The sequence below is a fragment of the Pteropus medius genome, unplaced genomic scaffold (assembly GCF_902729225.1).
Source record: "Pteropus medius unplaced genomic scaffold, Ma_sr-lr_union100, whole genome shotgun sequence".
In the NCBI taxonomy this organism is placed as follows: Eukaryota; Metazoa; Chordata; class Mammalia; order Chiroptera; family Pteropodidae; genus Pteropus; species Pteropus medius.
The window spans coordinates 1900315-1908430 of record NW_024347788.1 but is presented as its reverse complement, the minus strand read 5'-3'; the positions used below and the strand labels follow the sequence as shown (position 1 = coordinate 1908430).

Sequence of the window (8116 nt, the reverse complement as noted above, 5' to 3'; positions counted from 1 at the left end):
TCCTAACACGCTCACTCTCTGGATAATCATTCAGCCTTCTCACGTTCTACCATGTACTGCAGATTAACTTTTCATAAACATGTATCTTCCAAATGGTTATAATCCTTAGGAATCTTGGCTTATGCTTTTTTGGTAGTTACACTTGACCTAGCTCAGTGTTCTGTACATGGTAAGTATTCAAATACCCCCTGGTTAGCTGAGTGTTCTTCCCAGCACACAATACTGCTCTCCTTGCTCCCTGCTCCCCTATCCTACCTAGATCACCCCTAGACTTAATGTAGAGAAGCAGGCCTGGAAATCTCCAAAAAGGTTGAGAATGCTTCTGTCCTGCAAGGCTCAAAACTCTGCCTCAGGTTCTAGTTTTAGCTCTTCTCTGCATCACCAGATGGCTTTGGGAACATCTCAACCTCTCTGGGTCTGGTTCTATCTGTAGAAATCTTCACAGAAATATTTGGAAGAGTCAAGATAATCAGAACCCATGAAGCACAGGAGGAAACAGTAGGCTGGTGCAGGAAGATAACATTGGGAAAGAAACCACGTGTCAGAAGGAAGATAGTTTAAAAGCAAGTTTCTGTAAAAAGTAAAATTGATGAAGACATCCATTTGAAAAAAGCAATAAGACAGGAAGACACAGCCAACGTGGCTTTGCACCGGAACCCATGATCCGAGCAAATCAACCGTCACCAAGTGAATAGAACAAACGTCACAAATGGGTTTGATCCAGTTGTGTTTAGGTTGTCAAGGTCATTTACTCAAAGTGATCACTGAGTGTCTATATTTTAAAGCACTGTGGTCAGTACTGAGAAGACAGGAATAAACAAGATAACCACGGATCTGCCCTTGTGAAGCTTAAGTTCTCGTGGACGATAAAGACAAGTAAACAGTCAATTGCAATACGGTACAGTGAGAACATTAGAGAACACTACTCACATTGTAGTCTGTGCAACGGGCATCCCTGAAGTACATTTTCACAATTACCATGTGAGTAGTGTTCTCAAAAAGAAATACAACGGGTGTTAAGGCCTGAATGTTGTGTCTCCCCAAAATTCATATGTGTAGCCCCAACTCTTAATGTGACTGTATTTAGAGACGAGGCCTTTGTGAAAGTAATTAAGGTTAAAAGAGGTGATAAAGGTAGAGCCTTACTCTGATAAGATTAATGCCCTTACATGAAAAGGCAAGACTAGAGAGAGCTCATTCTTATCCTCTCCACCATGTGAAGACACAGTAAGAAGGCGGCCACCCACAAGCCCAGAAGAGAGCCTCCAGAAATCAACGCTGCTGTCACCTTGATATTGTACTTCAGAACTCTGAGAAAATAGAGTCCTCTTCTTTAAGCCACTAGTCTGTGGTATTTTAATATGGCAGCCTCAGAAGTCTAAAACAATGAGAAATTAGCAGAGCATTACAGGCGCACCCAATCCAATCTTAGAGCCTCATAGAAATCCTCCTGAGAGAAAATAACACTTAATGTTAGAGCCAAAGAATGAATAAGAGTTAGCAAGTCAAAGAGAGAGTTGGTAGAGGGGCTAGGGGAATGTGCTGAGTGGAAGTTGTTTTCCAGGCAAAGAGAATAGCAGACATAAAAGAAAACGAGACACATCCACGATCCACACTGAGCGGATCACGAAGCGTGAGGGGCACAGCACGTGCAAAGTTCAGTAGGGGCAGAGTTACATACAATAGGTCTTTTGTAATCCTTCATAAGAAGTTTTGATTTTACTCTGAAATCCATAATAATGCTATATTAGTCCTAAAATATTAAAAATTAATGATAGCTGGAATCATTTGTTCAATGTAGAATAATTTACAAACTATCTGGAGGCAAATTTCCACTTTTGCATCTTTTCAAACATTTGCTCAGCACCATTGGGTTGGCCCTCAGTGACATTTGTTTAATAAAAGATGACTTTAGACCTTTTCTAAGGATGTTATGATCCACAGCTTACCATCACAATGTACACATGGTTCCAAATCAGACCCTTTAAAAAAAATAATAATCTCATATTGACATGGTAAGAGAGCCTTTCTCTAAAGAAATCCATGTAATATCTCTGCCCTAAAATTCAGGCTGCCTCCTAAAACCTCAGCCCTTGAATCACCAGACCAGCCAAAATAGTGCTGCATTTGTGAAGTTCAAGTTTGAACCAACCATTCTGGCCTGCAGAACAATTCGGTCTATTCCTGTACCTCCTGCAAGCTGCTGATCTTTGGATGAGTATCACCACTGCAGATTTACATTTTCCATCCTTCCGGAAAACAATAGGCAGACAACAGAGCATGAAATAATGTTTTGTGTAGGGGTCTGCAGAGCATGTCAGGTTAGATTCTCCATTTTGAGGCCTTCAAATTGTTTTTGTGAACTCCCGTAATAGCATTGCACCACATTCGGTCTTCAGGAACGCAGACTTTGAAAACAAGAGTTGATGGACCCTGACAGCCAGTTTTTTAGGTGTGTCCTTCCAACCACTCAAGCATGGGAGATAGTTACGCACTGGCCTCAGGATCCCAGTTCCCCCTCCAAAGTCCTCCCACGACACTATGAATGCCCGGTGGTCGGGAGTCCACTGCTTGCTGGGCATACTTTAGTCTCAGCATTTGGGGAAGACGGTTAGCTCTCCAAAATTTTTAAAATATTTTTGCAAACTGTCCATTTCTTTAACGTGCATTTGGTGCACAGGGAAAAGCTCAGTATGACCAAACTAAGAACTATATTACTGTGATCCATAATCTTTGAGCATCCTATTCAGAAATGCCAGGCTTGGGGTTCAATAAGAGTTTTTCCGAGAAAGCAAGGAGACTTTCAAGTTGCTTCAGAGACAGAGCTGTGTCATTCAGCCTAGCTGAAACTTTGAAGGACCAGTTCGCTTGAATTCTTTACAACTCTTTAGGTAAAGATCAAACTCCTTTGGTGGCTTTGGCCAAATCATGTTGTCCGCTTTATGTAGAAATAATATTAAATGCCTACCCTGTCAGAAAAGCTGTTATCACCTCTAGTGCAGTATTCTCTCTGCTAGGTACCCCTCTTCTTCTAATCAGCTGTGAGCCCCTCCACCACCAATAATAGTCTCTACTGATCACCATTTTATTTCTATTTTAATTGTCTATTTGACTGTCTTAGGTCAGGTTCACTGGAAACAGATTCCGAGGCAGAGATTTGCATGCGGTTTTACAGAAGAGTGTATGTAGTTGGGATCAACACGTGCAAGGAAGTGAAGGAAACAGATTTGGGGAGCGGAAGAAGTAGAATTGGGATGTGTCACAACAGAGGTGGACCCCAAGGGAGCTCTGAAACTAGAGTTGCCCCGAATTAAGGCAAAGTGGTCAGGGCTTTATATTCCTAAGTTGACAGGTTATTGGTTGAGGGCTGCCCCAGGAGAGGACCAAGACCTTGAGCAAGGCAGCTCCTGCAGGCAGAGAGCAATTCCTGGGGAGGGGCTCAGCTGTGAGCCCTCAGCACTGACACGGAAAATCTGGAGAAATGGGTGTCTTGGACTGGAAAGCGGGTATGGATGGTGCCCCCACCACACCCTCTCACCCCAATAATGTGAGAAGCAGCCCAGGGGGTGGAGAGAGTCTGTCTGAGGGCAATTTAGCCACCTTTTCTCCCCTCTCCTGTTAGGTCAGCACCCCCTTTCTATTTCTCCTCCCCCTTAATTTCTGGTGGGACCTTCTGCTTCAGCTCCTCCAAGCGTCAGACTAAACCAGGCAGTTTAGGCCAAGGGTCTTATGGTTTTAAGTTTTGCAGTGCTTTGGGACATCTAACTACATTATGTTTTATTTTAAGCGAATTTCTAAGACATGCTTGAAATTTCACTTGCTGGCTTCTAATTGCAAATGTACAGTATTTCAGCTACATTCGGATCCGATCAATTTTTGTCCGCTATCCAAGAAGCCTTACGGCCACTGTTTCTATGGGAAAATGTATATTGAGTTCTAAACACTCGGCTCAAAAGAAGTCTTGGAACGGTGCCCAGGTGGAGACTGCCACCCAGGTAATGACTGCAATGAGCGCGGTAGGATTGTCAAAGCCTTCAAACATACGTAGGGAGAGCACCAGCCTGTTAAAAGCTGCAGTTGCTTTTTAGCTGAGCCTTGTGCAAATTGACGCTGGAGGGGCCAGAGGATTGTTCTCATCAATTTGTTCCCAACAAACAAATCCAGCACCACACACTTCCAAACAAGGTGGGCTGTTTCAAGAGATCACACATCTTAATGGAATCACACTTCCTTTCTGGGACGAGCAAGCACATCTTGCCCAAGCAGCTCAGCTGTCATGACAAACAGAATCTGGTCACAGCTCCCTCTCTCCCTAGCGTTATACCTATAATATTGGGAAGGAAGCTGGCAGGGACTTAGCCCCACATTATGGATCATGTCTGCAGCAGGAGCTGGTGAAAGCCTGGCCTTCCACAACGACCACAACAGTCTGGCTCTCGTCCCACCCACCCCCCCACCCCCACTCCAACCCCACCCCCCCGCTTGAACCCCCTTCCCAGAGGCGGGGCCTCAAATGTCGCTTTAACTCTCCTCAGCTCTTCTACCTGTGAAACTGGCTGCAAACAGCCTTCTCTAGGAAGATTTTTTTTCCCTAATTGAAGAAAAACCCACCCTCGAGGGGGACACGGAACTCAGCAGTTTCTAAAAAGTGACTTATTTTCTTCCTCAAAAAGGATCAGTACTTCTGAGGTTCAAGGCCCTCTGATGATTTCGACTCCCCTGGCACGGCGTCACCACTGTGCAAAGCCCAGTGTAGGAGATGTGCCCGGCACAATAATGCCAGTTAAATGAGTACCGTTCATTACCTCCCAACAGTCCGGGAGTTTAAAATCTTGTCAATTCATCCCACATGAGGGAGATTATGTGATTTACATGTTAAAGTGCCCCATGGTTTGATTTGCATAGCAAAGACTTTGGGGACACTGAAACAAAGGATCACCCTGTGACAAGAGTGCTATTAGCATAGAGCATTCGGATTTCCAGACAGGCCAGCCCAGCAAACCAGGTTGAGTTTATAGGATTTGACAATTTTTCATCTATGACAAGAAAAGAGGTTAGGGAGTTGGGGTGTGGAATGAGGTTCACTAGAAAGGCTGTCTTCTTAAGCACAATAATTAGTCATTCCTTAAAGGGCACCCCTCCTCCTGCCACAATTTTTTCCCCTCCTAACAGTCACTGTAAGGCAGAAATATTCTGCCTGATAATGTTGGGAGAGCCCAGCCACAACCATCTGAACACTGGAGAACCCACACGGGGAGCCCTATCTTGTCATTGTCACTGTCTTATTGAAACGTCCTGGGACCCTTTAAAATCGTCCGAATTTCATCGGCGAAGGCACTTGGGGCTCAAGCTCCTGAGCTGGATTCTGGGACTATATAAAACTAGTCAAATTTTTCTTTTTTTAATCCCCTCCAGGCCTCTTCTGAATGGACCCTACAGCTATTTATCTGATTGCTCTTGACTAAATTACAATGGAACATGAACCTAACGGGAGCCTAACACGGAGCTGATGACTCTGCAGGTCCTGTTTCCTATGGTGGAAATCAACCTCAGGAGTCCAGGTTGGAGAGCAGAAGGTCAGAGGTAAGCATAAAATAAGAAAAAAAAAAAAGGCTCATCGGATGTCCTCAAGGGGCTTATGCATCAGCCAAGGGCGCCAGGATGAAAGGCTTGTATACGCTCACGGGTGGCTGAGGCTTTCTGTTCTAAAAATGAATGAAACAAGGGCCCTGCCATCAAGGGTTCGCAGTGTGGTTAGTGCGGCCGTGGAGCGCTGGAGAAAGACACAGTTGGCTAAGTCAGCAGCATCTGGGAGAGCAGATACCTCTGCCAGGACTAAAGCACCCCTGGGGGCAAACGCAGGTCAAGCCCCCTAAAGCCAGACAGCTAAATAGGGTCACATTCACCCTGGCCAATGATCATGCTCCGGCCATGTTTTTGACTCCTTGCAGACTCCCATCGCTCCGCCCCTCACCCCGTCTCCTGTTTCTTCATTCACTCATGGAGCAGCGCCTCATAAGAAGGACACTGGTGAAGAAGTTTGGAGATTCGGGGTGTAAATCCTGACTTTGCCATATTCCTTATCTGGGCAAGTCACCTAATTTCTCTGCAGTCAAGTTTTCTCCTCTCTAAGATGGAAGAGACAGGCCAGAAAACCTCTAAGATTTCTTCTCGAACATAAAATAAATTAATAAGATAATCCAATGAACAGTCATAGAAGACAAACTAAACCACAGGAATGTGGGGGCTGAAGGCCAAGGTGAGTGTCCCAGAAATTTCACCTTGAGTGTTTTGTCACCTGTCACTTTAAGATTTTTGTCACTTACCAGCCCTGAGCCAGTTCCTACGTCTTTAAAAGAAGAATGTCAACAAATGTGTCTGAGGGCTGCTGGGAGAGTTAAATATAGTGCTCTATGTGAAAAGCACTTTGCAAATTATAAATGCAATTTATAACTAATGTGTTAACTCAGATGAGATTGAAATTCTAAGTACTCACAGCAGGGTGTTGTGGAATAATGCCTTAACTCATTGGTTTTCAGGTTGGTGGTGGGTAAGGCAGGGAGTGATTTTGCCCCCACTCCCAGGGACATTGGCATCATCTGAGACATTTCTGATCATCACCCACTAGTGGCAGGGGAGAGGGGGCACTGGCATTTACAGGATACAGGCCAGGGACACTGGTACATGCTCCACAAGGCACAGGACAGCTCCCCACAACAAAAAATTGTCCTGCTCAATACTAATCTAACACTCCAAATTCATCCTCAACCATGGCTGTCTTTCCTAGGGAGAAGAGAGGTTCAGCCAGTATGGGCCAGCAATACCTAGTTCCCATGCATATTCAGATGCCCAAAGAGTCCTGTGGCCCCGTGACAAAGCTCCAGCCAAAACCAGTCCTCCTCAGAGATTTCCTCACTGAGCTCTTGGCTACAGGGACTGGGATGGAGGCTGCCCATGACTAGAGTATACCATAAACAGAAGTGCAGAAAGACAGTGAGCCTTCTAAAAACTCTCGAAAACTCATGCTCTATTTTGTATCGGGGTAGGAACAGGAAAGTCAACTCTCTGAAACACATTTATTGTGTATAATTAGGCAACGAGAGCTGGAGAGAGGGCGTATGAGGAGTCCATGATGCATCATCGATACTGTGGGGCTGAATTCATTGACTCTGGGAATACTCTATTCCTGCCCACATTCCTGCCCAGCAAAAGTGTAACTCATTCTCTCTGGAAACTTACCCATCTAAAGGTCTGCGATGAACACACAATGCAAGGGGATAAAATACCTGCTATAATTGATATTTCTTTTAGAGACTTTTTAAAATAATGCTTGGTCGCTAGCCAGGGGTTACGGACTTTAAAGCACGGGTCGTTCTCCTGGGTATCTGCTGAGCGGTTGCTTCAGAAACACTAGTTGTAATGCAGGCTGCATGGGACTCTGTAAGATCTTTAATGGGTTGACAGTTTGAGTCTCCATCTGATTCAACACCCTACATGGAGAAAAATAAAGTATGAAAGCAGAAACTCTTATTTCACATTTAAGTGGCAACGTTTTTGTCCCACCCCCCAAAAATAACTTTAAACGTATTCATATTATTTCTCACCATAATCTCATAAGGAGGGTGTAACAATAAAGGAGGAAACAAAATCTTAAGAAGTCAGAAAGCTTTGAAGGTAGGCTTAGAACATGCATCCTGGTCTACGGCCATGCCACCCTGAACAAGCCTGATCTCGTTTGACTTCAGAAGCTAAGCAGGGTCGGGCCTGATGAGTACTTGGATGGGAGACTACCTAGGAAGACCAGGTGCTGTAGGCGTTAAAAACAAAAAAAGAAGGGATCGTAAACTGACAAGCTCATTGCAATCTGTGAGGTCAACCAAGGGTTGCCTCGCCTAAAAAAAAAAAGAACTCATAAACTTTAAGTTATTTAAAACTCATGCCAACGATCTCGACAATGCAACAGTTACCTTCTCTGTACTTTCTCCTTTAACTTGATGTTTTCCTCTTCCATGTTATACCAATTTGTTCTTTAAAAGGCTTTTTGAATAACAGTGCCTTGGTAGGCAAGGGGATTGGACTTGACTTGTCATATTCAGACCAGATTTCAGGCCTTGAG

General features: G+C 44.5%; 1 pseudogene; it reads left to right on the top strand.

The window, feature by feature from the left end:
* The first annotated feature begins 7697 nt into the window (after positions 1–7697).
* On the top strand, positions 7698–7816 carry LOC120614578 (uncharacterized; annotated as a pseudogene).
* The last annotated feature ends 300 nt before the right edge of the window (positions 7817–8116 follow it).